This window comes from Parasteatoda tepidariorum, chromosome 8 (genome assembly GCF_982258835.1).
Source record: "Parasteatoda tepidariorum strain Cologne lab strain chromosome 8, Ptep-v5.0, whole genome shotgun sequence".
Classification (NCBI taxonomy): domain Eukaryota; kingdom Metazoa; phylum Arthropoda; class Arachnida; order Araneae; family Theridiidae; genus Parasteatoda; species Parasteatoda tepidariorum.
The window spans coordinates 66587013-66607434 of record NC_141762.1 but is presented as its reverse complement, the minus strand read 5'-3'; the positions used below and the strand labels follow the sequence as shown (position 1 = coordinate 66607434).

General features: G+C 30.2%; 1 non-coding gene across 1 annotated transcript; it reads left to right on the top strand.

Annotated features, from left to right (window-relative positions):
* The first annotated feature begins 4245 nt into the window (after positions 1–4245).
* LOC122270128 (U1 spliceosomal RNA) lies at positions 4246–4407 on the top strand. Its single transcript, XR_006225618.1, has one exon. It is a non-coding gene; the product is annotated as a U1 spliceosomal RNA (small nuclear RNA).
* Positions 4408–20422: the final 16015 nt, after the last annotated feature.

The following is a 20422-nucleotide window of genomic DNA, read 5'->3' as shown; positions in this document are numbered from 1 at the left end:
TAGCATCTCTCTATTAATGAATTTCTTAGATTTTATTTACTATCTTTTAGATTTTCTTTTTAGATATGAAACCAAAAATGTTAGCTTTTAAGTAATTTGTAATAATAATAATATATCTGTCCTTTCTTTAATAGCAAATCTAAATGTTGACTGTCTTACAAAATATAATTTCAGTGTAAACGTGTGCAATTTCATAATTTAGAAACAAAGGCATAAAAAGATTTTTTCACGAAATTAATATCAAATGAGTTCATGTAAAATTTAACTAGATTATTATACAGTCTATGCTCTTTAAAACGATCCCTCCCCAATTAGAGCAACATTTCTGTTATAACAACCACTACATGGAATCCCATTTGTGATTCCATAGGGGCAATGTTATTTTAATGCCTATTGAAACAAAATTTATCTGAACTGAACATTTTGTTCCAATATAGCGATTGAAACTTTTTTCATATACACAGATGCTAAACAATTTTGTACTTTCAAAGCTAACATTTTCCCCATTGATAACGAGTCTATCAATAACAAAAGTCTTGAGAAAACTATTTAAATTACTATTTCTTTTGATGTTATCTTTCAATAAACATTGATTACTGCAGCACCATAATATAGAAATCAGAGTTGCCTCTACGATCATAACCTTGCAAAATTTCTTTTCAAAATGTGCAATATTCATCAATCATATTTTTCTTGTTTGAAAATTTTATTCATTCTTGTTGTGAAGAAATGGTTTATTTTGGAGTATTTATTGTCATAAAACATATTTTTATTGTGTGCACTTATATAGAGTTGTGTGTAATAGACATGAGAAGATTTTGTTACTAAATAAATACATAATTTAGTAAGTACTAAAATTGATTTTTATAAATTTACTGGTATGGTTTTATACAATTTTGTATTTGATTACTAGATATTTTGATCTCTATGTTTTTGAAACATTATAATATGACAAGTGAAAATTATTGCAAATTTGAAACAACCTGAAATTTAACTTAATTTGATCTTTTATTACTCAAGTTCAAAATAGAAATAGTGAACTTAAATTATTTTAATGTTTGTATTGTTAGATTAGATTTGTCAGTGTCTAATTGCGAAAAACCAATTGGTTATCTCGAAAACTAGAAAATACTTTAAAAATTTATAAGAACTATGTAATTGACTATTACTATTTTAATACATTTTAATAACGAGCGTATGTTTGGAAAATATGTCAAATGAAAATTATTGTAAATAGATGCATTGAATGATTTAAAGTCAAACAATGTGGAACTTGACTGTATCAATTTGCTTTCTTTTCCCCTTTCATTCTATGTTTCAGCACTGAAGATGATGATGCAGAAACGGTCACCCATTTTTTAAACTTATTTTTCCTCTGTGCACATTTTGTTATTTCTAAGTTAAAACTAAATTTGTAACCACTATTACGAGCTAGAATTAATGAAAATATCTATTGTAATGGATAACTTTTAAAATAAAAAATTCTATCATGTATTTTTATATGTATTCATGTATATCAGCTGATAGCAAGAATTTTTGGAATATTATAATATGTTAAGTTAAAATTATTGTAAATATTTTCTATTTTTTTAAAATATAAATATATGTTTAAATTAAACAATTTTTAGAAAATATATTCGGTTGTTGTTGTACTGTTTCAGTAAATAAAAAATATTTGTTTAAATTGAACAATTATGAGAAAAATCTTTTCAGTTGTCAATGTTTTATTGAAATTAATCACTTTTTGTTAAAATTACCTTTTAATATATTCTCGTATAACCTAGAATATTTACTTTCTTTCTTTAAGCCTATATTACATCAGGTGACGCCAATTATTTTGAAAAGAGTGCTGCTGTCTAAAAGGAAAAAGTTGTGCTTTCATCGTTCAACTTTTCCACCTTACTAAAAATTCATTTGTAGACTGATTATTGAATTCATACTTAAATAACATGCTTTTTTTTTTTAAAAAAAAAAACCCTTAAAGTTGCTTTTTTCATTGGGTGTTTTTAAAAAGTGCTTAATTTTCTTTTTTTTTCTTCTTTCAAAATGAGATTTTTCCTTTACCATGTTGATTTTCGCTGCGAATTATGCAAAAAGACACATGCAAAAAGACACAGACATTGTTCTATTCAACGTTTTCGCAATTAATTCAAACCCAATCAATATATTTTGGCGTATTGTCAGTCCGTAGCGTATCAAAACGACATTCGTTTTACATGATTCAAAATTTCATGATTTTTGACAATTGTCAAAAACAATGCCAAAAGTTTTTTTTAAATTTTTTTTCGACATGATGGTTTAAACAAGATAAAAGCGGCAAATGTCATACTTTCCAACCTTACCTAATTATAATATTTTTTTTAAAGTGCTTAAAAATATTTTTTGAGTGCTTGAAAAGTGCTTATTTTTTGTTGAATAATTTGGCTATGCACCCTGTATATACATTCGAAAGTTCAATCACTTAACTTATGTATAAAATAAAAATATAAACCTAGAATAATTAATTTGAAATAATTAAGCATTTCATGCGGCTTTTGATTATGTAGTTTTTTCTCTTTTTTTAACAAGTTAATTGCAGTAGGATTAGTTCTTGAAGATGCTTATAAAATGGTTTATTTTACGTGCATATCAGTTGAATGTAAAGGATAGCGATATTTTTATTTTATTTTTAACTATGGTAGAAATGAGCCTATGGTATTGTTGTCAAGTAATGTCGCTTTCTTGCTCTATTGTTTTCAGAAATGTACACATAAGATTTTTTTTGCGAATTCTGGCAATGTTGCTGGGTACAATATCATTATTCTTTCTTCCTGTGGCTCTGATAAAGCTCCACTATTGTCAGGGACTGATCAAGGCAAATTCAGGCCCACCAAATTTTCCGGGCCCCTTACGGAGTATTTTGAAATTAAGTTTCTGAAGAGTAGTCCTAACAATAAAAAAAAATCTATTGAAGAGAAACATTCTAAAAAATTTGAAAGCAAACAATTGAAGATCATTTGTCTAAGATTAAGTTCTCGCATCTATATATTAAAGCAAAATATAAAATAACAAAACAATGCTTTGTCAAAATAAAAATAGTTTGGTGACTGCAAACAATTGAAAGTCAGTGATTTTTGCTAATAGTCACTGATTAGTAGAATTATTTTTCACTGTAAGCTGTAATTATTTTTTTATTTAGTACTTAAACCAACACAAAGCTAGCCGACTTTTCATTAGATTTAACGATAAATTCAGCATGTATGCTGAGATATTAAGATTATTAATTATAATTTTTATTAAAAAAATACACACAAAAAACATACAAAAGGAGCCAAAATTATAGCTGCTCATAGAAAATTAAAAACACATTTAAATAATAATTTATTTAAAGATATCACTTTTAGAAAATTAAAATTCATATTCAGAGCATTCACTTAAGCCGTTGACGTAAAAACTGCACCAATTCAAATTCAGCTGTACTTTCGAATTTGATTTGTGCAATGTTTACACGAGTTTGGTTTATCACGATATAAAGAAAATTTGAAGAAGAAAAAAAAAAGTGAATTGTTTGAGAAAAACTGTTTCTTTCATTATTTAAAAAAAATAGAAGTATTGTGGACTTTTTACTAATTCCTGAGCCCCCCCGCCCCCAGAAAGTGTGGGCCTTACGCCCGTGTCTATTGGGCCTAGGCGATAATCAGGCCCTGACTATCGTACGGGTTCCTCTGAGCCATCACAGCTCATGCACGTGCATTATCAAATGTCTGTAATATTACTAGACATGTCATGTTAATATTCCGTTAATCACAAATGTATCTTAATTGTTACTTATAATTCCATTGCCGATGTTTGCAGGGCTTCCTTTTTCCTCTCAGTGTGTTTTTCACTCCTCTGTCTCAACTTCAATGATACGGCAACTTCAAGATAAATAAATTTTAGATTACTTCCCAGCCTCAGACATCAGACCAGTTAGTATGAATTCTGTAATCCTGGTTCTTTTCAACTTAGAAAAACATTACTGAAACTGTTGTTATTTTCTCATGAGTAAAGAGTAGTTATATTAGTTAAACAGGTTATATTTTTAACCCCTTATATTTCATTCCCTTTGTCTAAAATATTACAACACTTTTAATGAATTTAAAGTAGTTTTACCAAGCAATAAACGTTACAGTGACCAAAATTTTTAATAAAATATTTAAATTTGTTTAGCTACCAGTCATATATTCAGTTAATTGTTATATAGCTTTTATGAATTTCGAAACTATCATACTTACCTGGCACTGGGGATGCCTTGATCATCAAGGAGGCTCCCCCGAGCAGAGACCTCTCATTGCACTGCGAGGGGTTGACGTTCGCCACATTCACAAATTGTGATTGCTTGGGGTGCATAATTTTTGGTAGTTGGGACTGCGTTCGCGCTGTCCCTATTAATATAAAGAGGAGGATAAGAATAATTTCGGTACTAGTGGGTTCCAACTGATAACCCACAAAATAAACTACTATATTAGTTGTCATTTTTTTTGCAAACAATTTTCGTAAAAAATCTATAAGGGTTTAAAATACTTTTCTCGTTAATAAAAGTCTCATTTCTTCGTTTCTGTGAAATTTATCATACCAATGGTGCAAAAAAGATTATTTCTCAGGTTTTGCATTCCCGAAAAATATTTATTCAAATACAAAAATAATCATGTATGTTGCTCTTTTTTATTTAATTTTTTTGTATTTTGTGAATATAATTTAGCATGAGTGTATCAGAAATTCTCCGATTTAACTTTTTGAAACCACTCATTTTGGACGAAAATATTTACACCGAGTTAATTGCCCGAATTTTTTAATATGCAATTAAATATTTTTACAAATCTACTTTTAATTTTCATTTGTAATTCAATACTTTTGTTTTGTACAGCTTGGCAAAAATCTGACAGTAATATTTAATGTTCCTGCAAACATAAAAGAGTCCTACATAAAATTTTGATAAAGTTGCGGCCCGCCATTTGATTTGTGTTTTTAATTGTGGCCCCCGGCCTCCTGTAAGTTGGAAACCCCTGCTATAAGGAAGGAATATAGAGGGGAGCTCCCCTCTATATTCTCTGCCTATACTAGTATTAAAATTATTTTAATTTCAGCAACATAACTTAAGATTTATGAAATTTTCGAAGATTGGATATAGTAATGAAAGGTAACGCCTACTTTCTGTCCAGAGCTTGAACATAGCCACCGAGAGTGAAGGCCTCTCAGTAGATTTGTGACGTCATCCTCCGACGGGTTAGCGAAGCATAAGATAACGCGGTATTCAGGTTTGTATTAAGAGAAAACTATAATAAATAATTCAAACTTTTGACCCACGTAATATATTTTTGCCTCAGCTAATTTAATAGCACTTAAAAATTTTTTTCAAGTGGTGAATTTTTAGCCTTTTCAATTATTTTTAAAGTTATAACTCACTAAAATGAACCTGTAGGACTTCTTGATGCTTTTCAATAGAAATGAAGAAAGCAAATTTAATAAGAAATTTTTCACTTTTAATTTTTAAATCGTGATTCCTTATAACTATTTTTAATATCAAAAGAATAAACCTCATTTAAGTGTATAATTTATTATTTTCTAATATGTAATTAAACATTAGATTTAATCATATATTTGAAAATAAGAAATAATACATTTTAATAATGAAACGGATACGAGACAAATAAAAATATGTTATATCATGGCAAAACAAAAAAGAGACAAATATAGAAATAATAGTTTTATTGGCACATTTATGAAGTTTTTATTTTACATATACTCTTCCAGACTTATAAAATAAGCATTAAATTTGGGATAAAATGAGAATAGTATATAAATATATATATAACTTAGATCTCTGGAGCAAACTCAAAATTCATTTATCCTTAAGATTGCAAAAATCTAAATTCAAATTTTATTTATCTTTTCTTTAAAAAAAAGGACATATACTCTCCCAGACTTATAAAATAAACATAAAAATGGGAATAGTACATATAATCTGGAGAAAACTCAAAATTTATTTATCTAAGATTGCAAAAATTTAAATTTATTTAAAAAAAAAAATTAGAACATATACTCTTTCGGACTTATAAATGAACATAAAAATTGGAATAAAATGAGAATAGTACATATAAGCTGGAGCAAACTCAAAATTTATTTATCCTTAAAATTGCAAAAATCTAAATTTAAATTTTATTTATTTTTTTTAAAAAAAAAATAGTGTTTCTTTTTTAGTTTTAGTATAGATCATTATATGGTAGTTCAAAAAATAATAAAGAAAATATTAACATAACAATTTAATAATATTTTTTTGTTGCCAGATTTGTACAAAAATATATTACAAGGAGGAAATATTGATTGGATAATTATAGGGAAAAAAACATATTCTAAGAAAATAGAGAAGATTTTTTAATATGAACAAACTACTTTGAATATTAATTAAAAAGTTGTCTATTATATTCTAATATATACACACTAGCAAGTAACGGCAGAATTTTAGATTGGTTAGCTTCGTGGGGAAAATTGCAATGTTCGGGCTACATATACAGGGTGTCTATAAAAGAACTCCGGGGTTTTAAAAATTCATATCTCACTAACTATAAAGGATAGCAAAATTTAGTCGATTTCTCAGAAAAGAGTAACTCAAAAAGTTTTACTCATACCAATTGGGAATGTTTGTATCAACTGTTGGCGGCGCTGCAGGGCGTTGACCTTGAAATCGATTTGGATTTTGGATTTTTTCTTTTGGATTCCGTTGGATTTTTTCTTCTGGGGGCATATCAAGAATCTTGTGTATGCAGAGAAAATTCGTGATGCTCTACATCTCAGGGAACGAATAGTCAATTGTGTGGCAACCGTCCCCCCAGACATGCTCGCCAGGACATGGGAAGAGGTAGAATACCGTTTAGACGTCTGCCGTGCCACTAACGGGGCTCATATAGAACTTTACTAAGTGTTAAAAAAAACTTGAAAATGTAAGCTTTTCAGTCATGTATAAAACATGTATGTATGTTTTTTATTTCATTAAAATATTTTGCCTCAAAACCCCGGAGTTCTTTTATAGACACCCTGTATATACACTGGTTATCATAAATTAAGGAAAATTCACAAAAATCGCGATAACTCAAGAAATTACACATGGAATTTTATGAAACTTACCCACAATATACAACACATAGTAAGGTATTAAACAACATAAAAAGAAATTATCAGACATTAATAGTAGTATAGAAATTAGCACATGTATAAAATAAACAAATTGGAAGTATCGGTTTGCAATAGAAAAAGTACCTTTAATATGGAATATGATTGCCTCTAGAAGCAATACAGCACAAACAGCGATGTGTGATGCTTTCAATTATGCGGTCTATCAGTTCAATAGGAAGTGAGAGCCATTGCTCTTGTAAAGCAGTTGCAAGCGTGGCAAGGGTCTGAGGGGGCGGATTGATGGCAGATACACGCCTCCCTAGAGCATCCCAAACGTGCTCGATAGGATTCAAGTCCGGGGATCGAGCTGGCCACTCCATGCGAGTAATTGTTTCCTGTTGAAGATAATCATCAACAATGCGAGCTCTGTGTGGTCTTGCATTATCGTCCTGTAACAGGAAGCAATCACCAATTGCCCCGGCATATGGGCACACATAAGCATCAAGGATGTTGTCTCGATAAACCTGAGCATTCACGGTTCCCCTTGGAAAGACATGGAGGTATGTGCGCCCTCCTAAGGATATGCCTCCCCAAACACAGACACTGCCTCTTCCGTATGCATCTCTTTCACGGATGTTTGATGGATGATAACGGGTCCCAGGTTCTCTCCATATCAAATAACGTCTACTGTCACTTTCTAGACTAAACCTGGACTCATCCGTAAAGAGAACAGGCCTCCATTGATCTGACGTCCAGTGGACATGTTGTCGGGCCCACTGCAAACGGTCTCTCCTATGGCGTGATGTGAGCGGCACGCAAATGGCTGGTCGTCTCGCATACAGACCACCTTCGTGGAGCCTTCTGCGCACAGTTGACGTTGACACCAACCTTCCGGTGGCTGCAGCAAGAGAGGATCTAAGATGTGTCGGAGTAGCGGTTCTATTCCTGCGTGCACTTAATGTCAAATATCGGTCATCGGCACTGGTCGTAACAGTTGGCCGTCCTTGACTGAACCTCCTAGATGCCGAATCTGTGGTTTGAAATTGCCTCCAAAGTCTATGAACCACAGATGGACTCACATTTAGCCATCTGGCCACTTCTGATTGACTCTGCCCTGCCTCTAGTCTCCCGATGGCTCTCCATCGTAGTTCTTCAGGCAAATGATGCCTAGAGGTCATTATTACGAATTGGCTATCTCAGATTTTCAATGTCGCAATCACAGTAAAATTTGTGTGCTTTCTCTCAAACTTGGACTTTTATGCTCCAGGCAGATGACGTAAGCCGAGTGCAGCGCCACTAATTTGCATATTGCAATTTTACTCAGCTACTCTTAGTGGACAACATATGCAAATTTTGCACGGTTTGGCTTACTTTTGAAAGAGTTATCGCTATTTTTGTGATTTTTCCTTAATTTATGATAACCAGTGTATATATATATATATATATATATATATATATATATATATATATATATATATATATATATATATATATATATATATATATATATATATATATATATATATATATGCCTTTCACAAAATGAGGGAGAAAATGATACAGAACGAAACAGTTTCAGGTGCGAGTTTTAAAACGAATTCAACATAGTAAATAAAATATATTAGTTTACAGAACTGTCCTTAATTGGTATGAAATGTTAATTGTTAAAATAGTAAAAAAAATTTCAAGGTAGCAGCACAAAGATAACACAAATACGATTCATCTGCTGTATTCGAAAGATTCCTACCATATGAATCAAGAACAACAGTTTTATTAATATTCATTAAAATAATAACATACAAAACTTAAAATGGCTACAAACGATGAATCAAATTCCTTTCTTATTAATATAATCTAATGTACCGGAGTTTTTTTTTTCAAGTATGAATATTTATGAAGTTTTACCATAGAGTTAAGAGTATAATACTCTTTACTCTTATACTCTTTACTCTATGAGTTTTACTCATATGATCGTAAGCTATCGTTAAGAATAAATAAGCTTCAAATGCCAATCAACATTGTTATTAATTTTTCTTTCTTTTAAAAGTATAAAACTAAAGATTCTTTACTAGTTTTTTTAAATAATATAAATGTTAACTCTTAATGACATCTTATATTTGTTTATATATACATTTAAACACGACAAATGATGTTTAAATTTGTTTTATTCCACGTCTAAGAGTTTTGCAAAAGCACGAATGTTTTGCTAGTTTCATATTTTAATGTTTGCCAACAATAAGCAATACCTAAAGCAATGTAATTCTTAAATACAATTTATTTCAATATTTAATTAAAAAGCTTATTATTAAGTCTGCAAAAACGAATATTAAAACATGAAAGATAAATAACACTTACTCGACTATTAACGGTTATTTGATAACTGTCTCGTTTGGTAGAATTAATCCTTTTTTTTTTTTTTTTAAATTTCCTCATTTTTTGGAAACCTAAATACTGATACTTTAGGCACATTTTTGTAGTTCCCTTTACATCTTGGAACTACACACGATTATTTTAAATGGTTTAAAAGGACACATCCGACGGACAAACAACACTGCTATTCAATGAAGGACAAATATTTGAAATTGGCGGCTAATCACATATCCCCACAGAATGTGACGTCACTAAAAGACCTTGATGATCTCGACGGCCTTATTTCTCGGTGGCTATGGCTTGAAACGATCAGAATTACATTTTCCTACAGAACAAAATTCAAAAGGTAAGAATTGTCATTTTAAAAACTGCGACATGTTCCATTTCTTGTAACTTCCAATTAAAAATATATTATAGAGAATCTATCAATCATAAGGATGGCAGCACCGTCAGTCGGTGATCACATTTTCTTTTGCTTGTAGTCTTTTCAGTAAATTTACTCCGATTATTCTTTAACGCAGTTTTTATGCTGTTGAAGACTTTAAGATATTAAATTTTTGGAATTTTCGGTACATGACATTGAGCAAGGTTTATCATTATCATTCCGTTACAGAAAGTAGGCGTTACTTCGAACCTGTAATTACGTTCAACAAAATGTGTAGTACGATTTTATTAAGTCTTTTGTTAGCGCATGTATCCCTTTTCGGGAACATCTTTTCTTATAAGATAAAATAAGGTACCTTACTTTATTCTTAGCATTAAGGCCTTTATTTCGCAAAATTAAAACAGTTCAGGCCCTTATAAATTAAATAAGCAGTGAAATATGAAGTTGACTGCTAGGTTGCCAGACACATGCAGCCACTGTGTTGATTGATAGTTCTGCTATTGGTATGATTAACGGAGGTCCTATAAAGTTATATTTTTTAATAATATCATTCTTACAATCAAGAATCAGGCGCCGGCAGAATAATATAAAAGGGGTGCAACCCTCTAACAAACTACCCCCCCCCCCCAAAAAAAAAAAAAAAATTTTTTTTAAATATTCTGTTATTACATTTTGTTTTGTTATTACATATACTTTCATTTGTCAATATACATTTCTTCATTGTTAACAAGATATTTTTCAAAAAAGTACGAATTTCGTGTACTTGCAAATTTTGCTACGAGAAACTGCATTGATGGCGTTGGTATAGCTACTGACTTTGAAACAATTATAACTACAAACAGTAGTTTCGTATACTAATGTGTTTGCTCACGATTAACATTGGTATTTATTGTGTTGATGAAGTTTCACAGTTGTGAGAAGTCAGTTTGTGTTATACACCTTTGTTAAACTAAATAACTAATAGAAAATATAATATTTCTTATGTTTTATGAAATGAAATTTAAAAATATAGCTTAGATATCTATCAAGTTTGTGCATGCTCAGTGTGCATAAGAAAAGAATCAAAGATGACTCATTGAAAAAGTTATAAACTGATTTGGACAGTAAACAAGACGATTACAGTTCTTATTTGATTAAATAATTTTTTAATTGTTATGCATCAATAATTACTAAGTTATTTGTTTTTCAATAAAAATATGTTTAATAAAAAAATTTATTACAAATTTTTTTTTCTGTATCTCTTTAATTGTTTAAAAAAAGGCAGGGGGGTGCAAGTGCAACCCGCTGCCGGCGCCCTTGCTTATAATAAGTCACCAGAAATCTCGAATATTTGCTATAGCCTACATCACGGAATCTTTTCATAAAGATTAACGGAAAATTAAATAGTAAAACTTGAAAAGTAAGGAAAATTACTCCCACTTTTTAAAATAGTCACCATAAGATATATCTCATTTTCTTAATTTTGCTACTATTTTTTAAGGACCGTAAGAACCCTGCTCAGAAAAACAAAAACGCCATCGAAGTTTGGCGAATTACGGTACAGAAAAGTGAATGTAATAAATATCAAAACAGGTTTAATTGAAGTTGAAATGTTAAGGTGCTCCTATTTTCTAATGATCGACTTTCTATTCCTCTCCAGCAATGAAGCATTTCCTATCGTTTATTGCATTCGCAGTCTTCCATTGTGATTTGTCAGATTTCGATAGCCTTATTGTTTTTTCCTGGGTTAAATATAAATTTGTGACCCCTAAAGGGAATGATTTTTTTGTTTTCATATTTGCTAAGGATTCTAAAAATAAATATTTTGGGAGATCTTTACGAAACATTCTGAACTATTAAACGTTCACAAATTTTAAAGTTATGAAAACCAATTAAAATCATTTTCCTCAGTAAATGTTATCAAAATTTTTAAGTAAATAATATCTTTTTTTTGGGCAAAACCAACTGAAATCATGATTTAAACAAGGTCAATTTAAATCAAGCAACAATTCAGAGACAATCACTAAATAGCCTGATAGTCATGGAGTCCTTATTTGCAAATGAAATATAATGGTCTGGGGGAAATTACGTTTGACTTTTCTGCTTGTTCTTACGCAAACAGTCTTTATGGTCTAACCAAGCTGCGGTAGCTAAGGGATACAGCGTTTGCCTCCTAATGAGGTGACCCAGGTTCTCAACCAGCTGTGGCTATTTGGTACGAATTATGCTCCCGGTTCACACCGACCACAATGCTGATGTAAAATATTCTCAGTGTTAGACGGATCACCAGTTAGAATCCCCTGGCCTTCGGGCTAACAGTGAGAGACTTTCGTGGTTTTTGTCTCCTTGTAACGCAAACGAGGGTTAGCTCCATCAGAAAGTCCTCTGCTAGTTTTTTTTCTTTCTTCTTCTTTTTTTTTATATAACCGTCGTTGAACAACCGACCCACTTTTATGGGTTTACGACAACTAATGTACAACTCCGTAGCCTTGTAATTTTGAACGCAATCCGGAAGACAAGGGAACTCCTGGATCAAGTATTGGGAGAAATTTGCCTTCGTGGAGGATTTTTAGATGGAGCTAACCCGCATTTGCGTTACATGGAGAGGAAGACTACGATAGCCTCCCACGGTTAGTCTGACGGCAAGGGGACTCTAACTCATGATCCGTCTACCCTTGAGGATATTTCACGTCAGAACTGTGGTCGGTGCAAGCCGGATGAGGAATTCGTGTCGACTGGGATTCGAACCCGGTTCGCCTCATTGGAAGGTGGAAGCTCTATCCCCTGAGCCATCACTGCTCCCTCTGCTAGTTTGTACCAATATTTGATACAAGAGCTTCTTTGTCTTCTGGGTTGGGTTCAAAATCATAAGACTACGGAGTTGAACACAACGGCTACGGCTACAGAATTGGGTCAGCTGCTCAACGCCTGCTATAAAAAATCATCTCTTCATAACTCATTTTATTTGATTCAGCAAAAGACTATATTAAGTAAAAGTGCTGCCAGTTTTAAAATATTTAGTGACAAATTCCCGTAAAACACTAGCAATTTTCAAGAACTATAAGAATTTTTGAGAATTATTTTGTTTTAGAAATATGTTACAAGTATAGAATACAATGATCCCGAAAACACCTCCTACACATAGGCCATGTTTTTTGGATCGAATTAAAGAATTTTGACTGATTGTTCATTCATGTAACTGCGCGTCCACGAATGTTAATAAATCCGGTTGTAAATTCTACTTTTTGTTTGCCATGTTATTTCCTTAAGGATGCATGTTCGAGAGAAAAAATATTCAATGACTAAATTTTGTCCGAATCCGGGGTCCAAAAAATTTGTAAGTACCTATCTGGAAATAATATTAAAAATTAGTCTGATAAAAAAAAAAATCACCTTTGGAAAAAGTGTGGATTATCCCTATATTTCCCAAAGTTCTTAAATATAACGAAATTTCTTACGCTATTATAAATTTAAAAGCTGATGGACCAACGCTAAAACTGTCGATGCAACTTACTATGCTGACATATTATTTCTTAAGAAAAATGACGCTATTTTTTTCTTCTTTTTAATGGTGAAAAATACAATTAGAACAAGATTTGTTTTTTACTCGTATTGAATTTCACGTGATACTTAAACTGAATGCTTTTTTGTTCAAAATTATTTTTATTCGTTTAAAACTTAAAGCAACTCAACTGAACTATTTTAAATGAGGTGCGGTTATCAATTCCCAGAATTTGCTAAATAACTCCTGCTTGCTAATAGAACTCCTGCTTGCTAAATGAATTTGCTAATAGTTACGTATCCGCAATTCATGTAATACTTATAGGAATCACTAGCAGTAATACATTTCTGTACTCAGCCATATAAATTACAGAAGCTACTTCGGTAGTTGTTGGCGGGGGAAATAGTTGGTATATGTCCCCCTCAATATTTCACACCTCAATATTGAGGGGGACATATAAAGAAAATTTTATCGATTTAAATTTTTCGAAGTTAAAAACAAGAAAGAGATAAAAGTTATAAAATTTTTTTTTGCATATAGTTAAGGATGTTTAAGAATTTCTTTTCTTACATGTGAGCTTTAGAGAACTGTCATGACTTTTTCATTCAATTTCGTCCCCCTCAAAAATTGGGCTCCTGTAACGCTCATGTTTAAATTCCTCTTTTGGTTTAAGGATTAAAGAACAATACGAAGGAGAACTTCAGAAGCTGTTTCTGAAATTTTCATTGTGCATTACTTAGTAACATATAGAGTAGAGGTTACTTAATAACATATTAAAATGAAAAGAGCAATATTTTCAGCAGTTATTAGATCAGTTCTGGAAATTAATAGCGCACCCTTTATGTGTGTAGGTATTTAGTATGCATGTGCAGTGCGTAAAAAAGAGAAAAAAGGATAACTTTAAATAACTTGTGATCTAATGATCGGATTGTCACGTTATAGGACTCAATTTTCGAAGTGCGCCCTTAAATATGCTAATTAATGAGTAAAACCGGTATTTTAATAAGCTACGAAATCAGACACAAAAACGTACTTTCTCTGAATAAACACACCTTCCTTCGACGGATTTCGATTACTGACCCCAAAATATGGTAGATAGTATCAATCTGGGAAACATGGTTTCAACAGTTTAATCAGGAGAACAGTCCAAAGTTTGTTCCCCTTTAATGCTAATCTAAATTTTGAGCACTTCAAAATTTCTAGTTAACTTTTTAAGCTGATTAAAAGTTTTGCGCACAATTATAAAATACATTTATCCAAAGCTTTCCATACAAAAAATAACTTTTAGTATATATTTATCATTGTATTTAATTGTAGTGGGGGAAATATTTAAATTGTAGGGTGTACAATTTTTTACATTATTAAAAAAATTTTAATTTTACATGGCAAAATATAAAATTTGAATGTAATCGGTCGAATAGTTCCGAAGAGATTTAAATTTAAAAAAAAAACTTTTTAATTAAGGGGTCCAAATTTTGAACCGCTTTCGTGATCAATTGGTCGTTATTGGGACCATGTTTCCCAGATTGCGGCTATCTCCTATATTTTGAGGGTCAGACATATCCAGTTGAAAAAGCGATGTTTATTCAGAGAAAGTACGATTTTGGTTCTAATTTCGTTACTTAAAATATCGTTTGCTCTAATTAATTAGCAGATTTGAAGCTACCCCCTCGAACTGTTAAGTTTGAGTCCTAGAACGTGAGGATCCGATCATTAGATTAAAAATTATCCAGGGTTGTTCTTTTATTTTTTTGCCACAATATATTTTACTTTTATTCGCTATTAGGAAATTATTATTTTCTTCTTATAGACTTAAAAACAATATTTTATTTAAATAACTAAATGTTTGTCTAAAGTACGATGCTTAGCTTATATAAATAAAAAAAATAAGAAACTTATTATTTATTTATGCAAGAAACTTATTAAGAATTTTATTTTTATGAATGATTTTTAAAATAATTCATGAAATATTTATATTTTCTTAATATTTATTAGTTATATTTTCTTTATACTAATTAGACAGTGCAAAAAAAAAATTTGAAACAAGCAATATATTTTTAATAAATTGGATTATTGTGTTATTGATCCACTTATTTTTCTTTTCAAAAGTACTTCGTGGAAAAAAATTAATTTTATTAATTGATACTTAATTTATTAATATTTTAATTTTGTAAATTATTTGATCTTTTATTGTTTGATATAAACGATTTTGTAATGATTAAAGTCTCCAAGAAGGAAACACTTTCAAAAGAAACTAGGATAAATAAATTTAAAATTAATATTAGTTTTTTAATTACGGCGTATTGATCATTTAAATCAGTATGCATCATAAAACATATTTTCGTCATAAAGTTTTTTTTTTTAAATTTCCTTTTTTTTTCTATTGAACATTACAAATTTCATCATTTAATTTCAAAATCTTCTCATTGTATAAAAAGTTTGATGGACTTATAAAAATATTTATACTAGTAAGCAAAACAATAGTAGTCAAACAGTGTTATTAAATGCAATCGATAAAATGAGAAAATAATATTTTTTTTTGCTTGCAGAAAATTTTATTCTTTATTCTATTAATATAATAGCTAATATATTTTATTTTTAATTTACTATTTCGCAACACCGTGTGTTTCAACCATTGTAGAATTATCATTATTTGAGAGAAAGATTGTTTCGAAATCAACATATTTTGAAATAATAAATAAATTGATTCTAAGAGCAAATGCATAAAAACGTATCCAGGTTTTTCAGATCGATTTTGTGAACCAAAAAATATCTCAATATGTTTCGAGAATGTAATGAACTTACTACTATTTTACTTGAAATCGTAGCTAGTTGTGGATTAGTCAAATCCAAATTTAAAGCTATCGAAATTATAGGGACAATAGTTGCTCTTATATTTAATTTCGCCTGTTTAGATAACATTGCTTTGTCACTATTTCATCAGTATATGGGAATGGAAGATCTTAGAACTAGCATCGCTGATATGGCTGCGTGGGTTTTTATTCTACTAGCTTGGCACACATTGTATAGTAAAAGGAAAGACATAATACATCTGATAAGTTGTTTAAACGCAATTATTATACCGAAAAACAACAATACAAATGCCAAAGAACGATGCAAAACAAAGTTAATGATATTCCTTATATTTATATATCCATGCTTATTTTTTACTTTGATGTGTGGAATATCAAACGATAAATTTAAAATTGAGTTTAATGATTTTTTTATGTATCATTTCAGTACGGACAACAAGAGTCTAGAAGTAACTATATTTTGGTTAAAGTCCACACTCCGGTGTTTGACCATGTTTTGCAATTTAACGATGTTGACTCTGTATTTGACAAACTGTCGTTATTTAACTATATCATTAAAAGATTTTCTTAAAGATTTAAAAATAGCTTTCGCAACTACATCATTTTTTTCGAAACAAGATGAATTCACCAAAAGATATTTAAGAATACTTGAAACTTTAAATAAACTTCAAGCAACATTTTCAAGTAGTTCTTTCTTTCATACTTTGTCTTTTATATTCTTTATGTTCTCGGAACTTGGTATTATACTTATTGAATCACAAGCAAAGATGTTATCCACCAAAAATAATCCACTATTGGTGTTCGATATACTTTTTCACACAATTTTCTTTCTGACAGCTTTATTCTTTACCTATTATTTTGCCGGAGAAATACCAATACAAATAAGAAAGATCAAATACACGTATCAAACTGAATATGTCAAAGTTATAATGACATGTACTCAAGATTGTGAACGATTAAGAGACTTAAGTTTGCAAAATTTGTTGAATTTGGCTGAAATAGAACTGTCAGGATTGAACATACTCATTTTTACGAAATCTAATTTTTTTGCAGTGATAGGAGCATTTGTGTCATTTGGACTCATATTAGTGAACATTGAAAAATAAAGAACTATAAAAATTTCATTAAACAATTTTTAACTTTAAAACCGAGTAAACAAATTGCCTAAAGATTATTTAATTTGTAAGAAGTCATTTTTTCATGATTTTATCAATATTCTTAAGATAAGGTTTCAGCACAAATGGATTTATTGGTCAAGATCAGCATATAGACCAGCTCAGAATTTGATTTTATGAAGTGAGCTTTTCATTGAAATGAAAAATAAAAAGTTCAGTTCGTTGAGAATGGTTATCAGAGAAACACATTTTTTAAAATTTTAAATGCGATTATTTTATTTTGCCTTAAAAATTCGATCTGAAAATATTAATACAAATTTTTATACAGGCATGTTTATTCCTTTCATAATTCATTAAATATATTGTTAGAACTTTTTGGTATTGCCTGGGTTGTGTCTCAGGTCAGTATGTTCACCAATGCTTACTAATCTTACGCTTGACCAATCGTTGCTCTGAGCTCTTAATTACCACTTCTAAAAGCCTTCTATCCAAACTGCATATCACACAAAATTGTGCAGTTCATTTAATTACTGGAACAGCTAAATCGACTACTATAGAATCAATGGAGCATCGGATCAATATTGAACCCCTATATCTGATCATCGTAATAAATTGACTCTGGTTCTCAGTGAAAAGTTGCCTAGAAGTAATAGTCAATGGAACAATTATAGAACTGCTGTGAAAAGAGTTGTCTCATTCTACTTCCTTTGACCATCTTGATTCCCCCCCCCCCCAGATTAAATCAGTAAAAAGGCTTGTGTCTATCCATTATTAATAAACAGTCCCTCACTCTTTTAGCTAACCATCTTAAATTTGCTGAGATAAATGTTGAGGTCATTCTCCATTGTAAGAGATTTTTGTCTGAGACGGAGCTAAAATCATTTATTGCAAGGGACTAAAAACATCTAAACTTCTTTGCTTACCAGAGGAGGATTGTCTCCTGTTTTTATTAGTTTATTAAACTAGTTTTAATGCTTTTCATACTAATGATTCGACAGATTTTGCTGGTGATTTTTTTTCTTCCTTTAAATAAAAATTTGAAACACACGTACATCTTTTTAATTCATTTTTGACAAGGATTCTAAAAATAAGAACGATCATACGGAAAGCAGCCTATACACACAAATGTTTTGCATTTCACTTATTTTTCTGTAAAAGGAATGTATGAATATCTAGATTTGGTTGCTCAAATGATGTAAGGAAAAAAAAAAAATAATTTGATTAAATAAATGATAATTTTTAAAAAACTTTTTATACATATTATATCGAGCATTTTTAAGGGCAATCAAATCAATATGCAAGATCAATTTTCATAACTGTAATTTCCCTTTTCCATCTCATTTCATAAAAAAAAAAATCAATCCTAATGTCATTATTTTAACGGAAGTACACATGGTTGAGAAAGGCAAACTGAACAAAAATGAAAAAATTACCATTTTTGGCAATCAATAAATAGTTTGTGCGCTTAGTAGAATTATTATTTAAACAAATATTTTAGACTGATTTCATGTATTTTAAATGCTTTTCCATGATGCAATTAACACGTTGAATGCCAGGCTAATTTTACATGGCTTGTCCGTCTGGCCAAAACGATTTTCTCAGTATGTATTGCATTAATTTCTTCAAACCATTTTAGTAACAATAATATAAAAAATTACTCCAATTATGTGTTTCTAATAATCTTCACTGGTCATCCCCATGGTACCACGAGCAAACTCAGTGTTAAGAAGCAATCAAAAATAATTTCTCACAATGATGTAGTTGACTCATGATTTATTTGTATAAGCAAATCGAATGACATTACTTGATGAGTCCAAATAGATTTAATCGATGTGTAAAAATTCTTTTAACCTAAGCAATTTTAGCCGTGTTTCAAGATATTGACGTTTGTAATAAATTAACCATTTTTGTGGAAGTCACAGCTGAGTTTGATTTACAGAGCCTTAACTAATCATGGCGTTTCACAAGACATTTTATTACAAAATGAGAATTTTTTTAAAAACATCATTAAAACTGATTTAAAAAGTCGATGCACTAACATATATTTAAGCTTCCCAGATATGTTACAATTAAATATGTGTCGACGCCTGCAATGAATTGGCTATTTTGCTGGAAACTGTAGCTGAGTTTGATTTACAGAGTTCAGATGCTCGTAATTCATTAATCAGTTTACAACACACAGTATTTTTTTTAAAACAATATTAAAACTGATTTTGAAAGCCGATGCACAAAATTCATTTAATTTCGCAAATGTATCCCAAATAATATTGTTGAAAAAAAGTCTGATGAATTCACCTTTTTTGTTGGAAGTCGTAGTTGGTTGTATATTTAAATCCATTGACTTAATTGGAAAAATAAGTGCTACTTTATTTAATTTTTACATATATTTTACTGCTGTATCAATATTTCAACCGTACTTTCGAACAGACATTAGAATTAATTTTTCGGACTTCTTCGTATGGATTTTTCTTTTATTCGCTTGACATACATTGCATAGTGAAAGGAAAGATATTACTTACTTCTTTAGTTATTTAAAAAAAATTACTCAAACTAAAAATTTAAACAGTGTATTGAAGAATGAAAAACTAAATTTGTGGTTTTCATGGCCTTTGAATATTCTTGTGTCGATTTTATATCTTTGTATGTGCAATATCAGATAATAATTTGAAGATCCAATTTAGACCTTTTTTGAGTACGGTTTCCATATGAATAAAGACAGTTTAGAAAAAAGCTTTATTTTATTTCATGTTTTTCCAGGTATCGCTGCTTGACCAAGATTTGCAATTAAACAATGCTGATTTTACATCTGACATGCTGGCGTTGTTTCCTTTATTGCATCACTTTCATGATTTGAAAGTATCACTCGTAACTAAGTTGTACTTTTCACCAGAAAATTAATTTAGAAAAAAAGATATTCGCAAATACTTAAGGGCTTACATATGCTTCAATCAAAATTTTTTGAAATGTTCTTTCTTTCATGCTTAAATAACTTGAGAATTTTTAATTTTGTTTTATAAAAAGTAATGTAATTAAGAATCAGAAGTTTTAAATTTTAAACATTCTTATATAAGTAAAATATAATGTTAACAATTATAATGAAACAAATCAATTTTAAATCAGTCAGAAG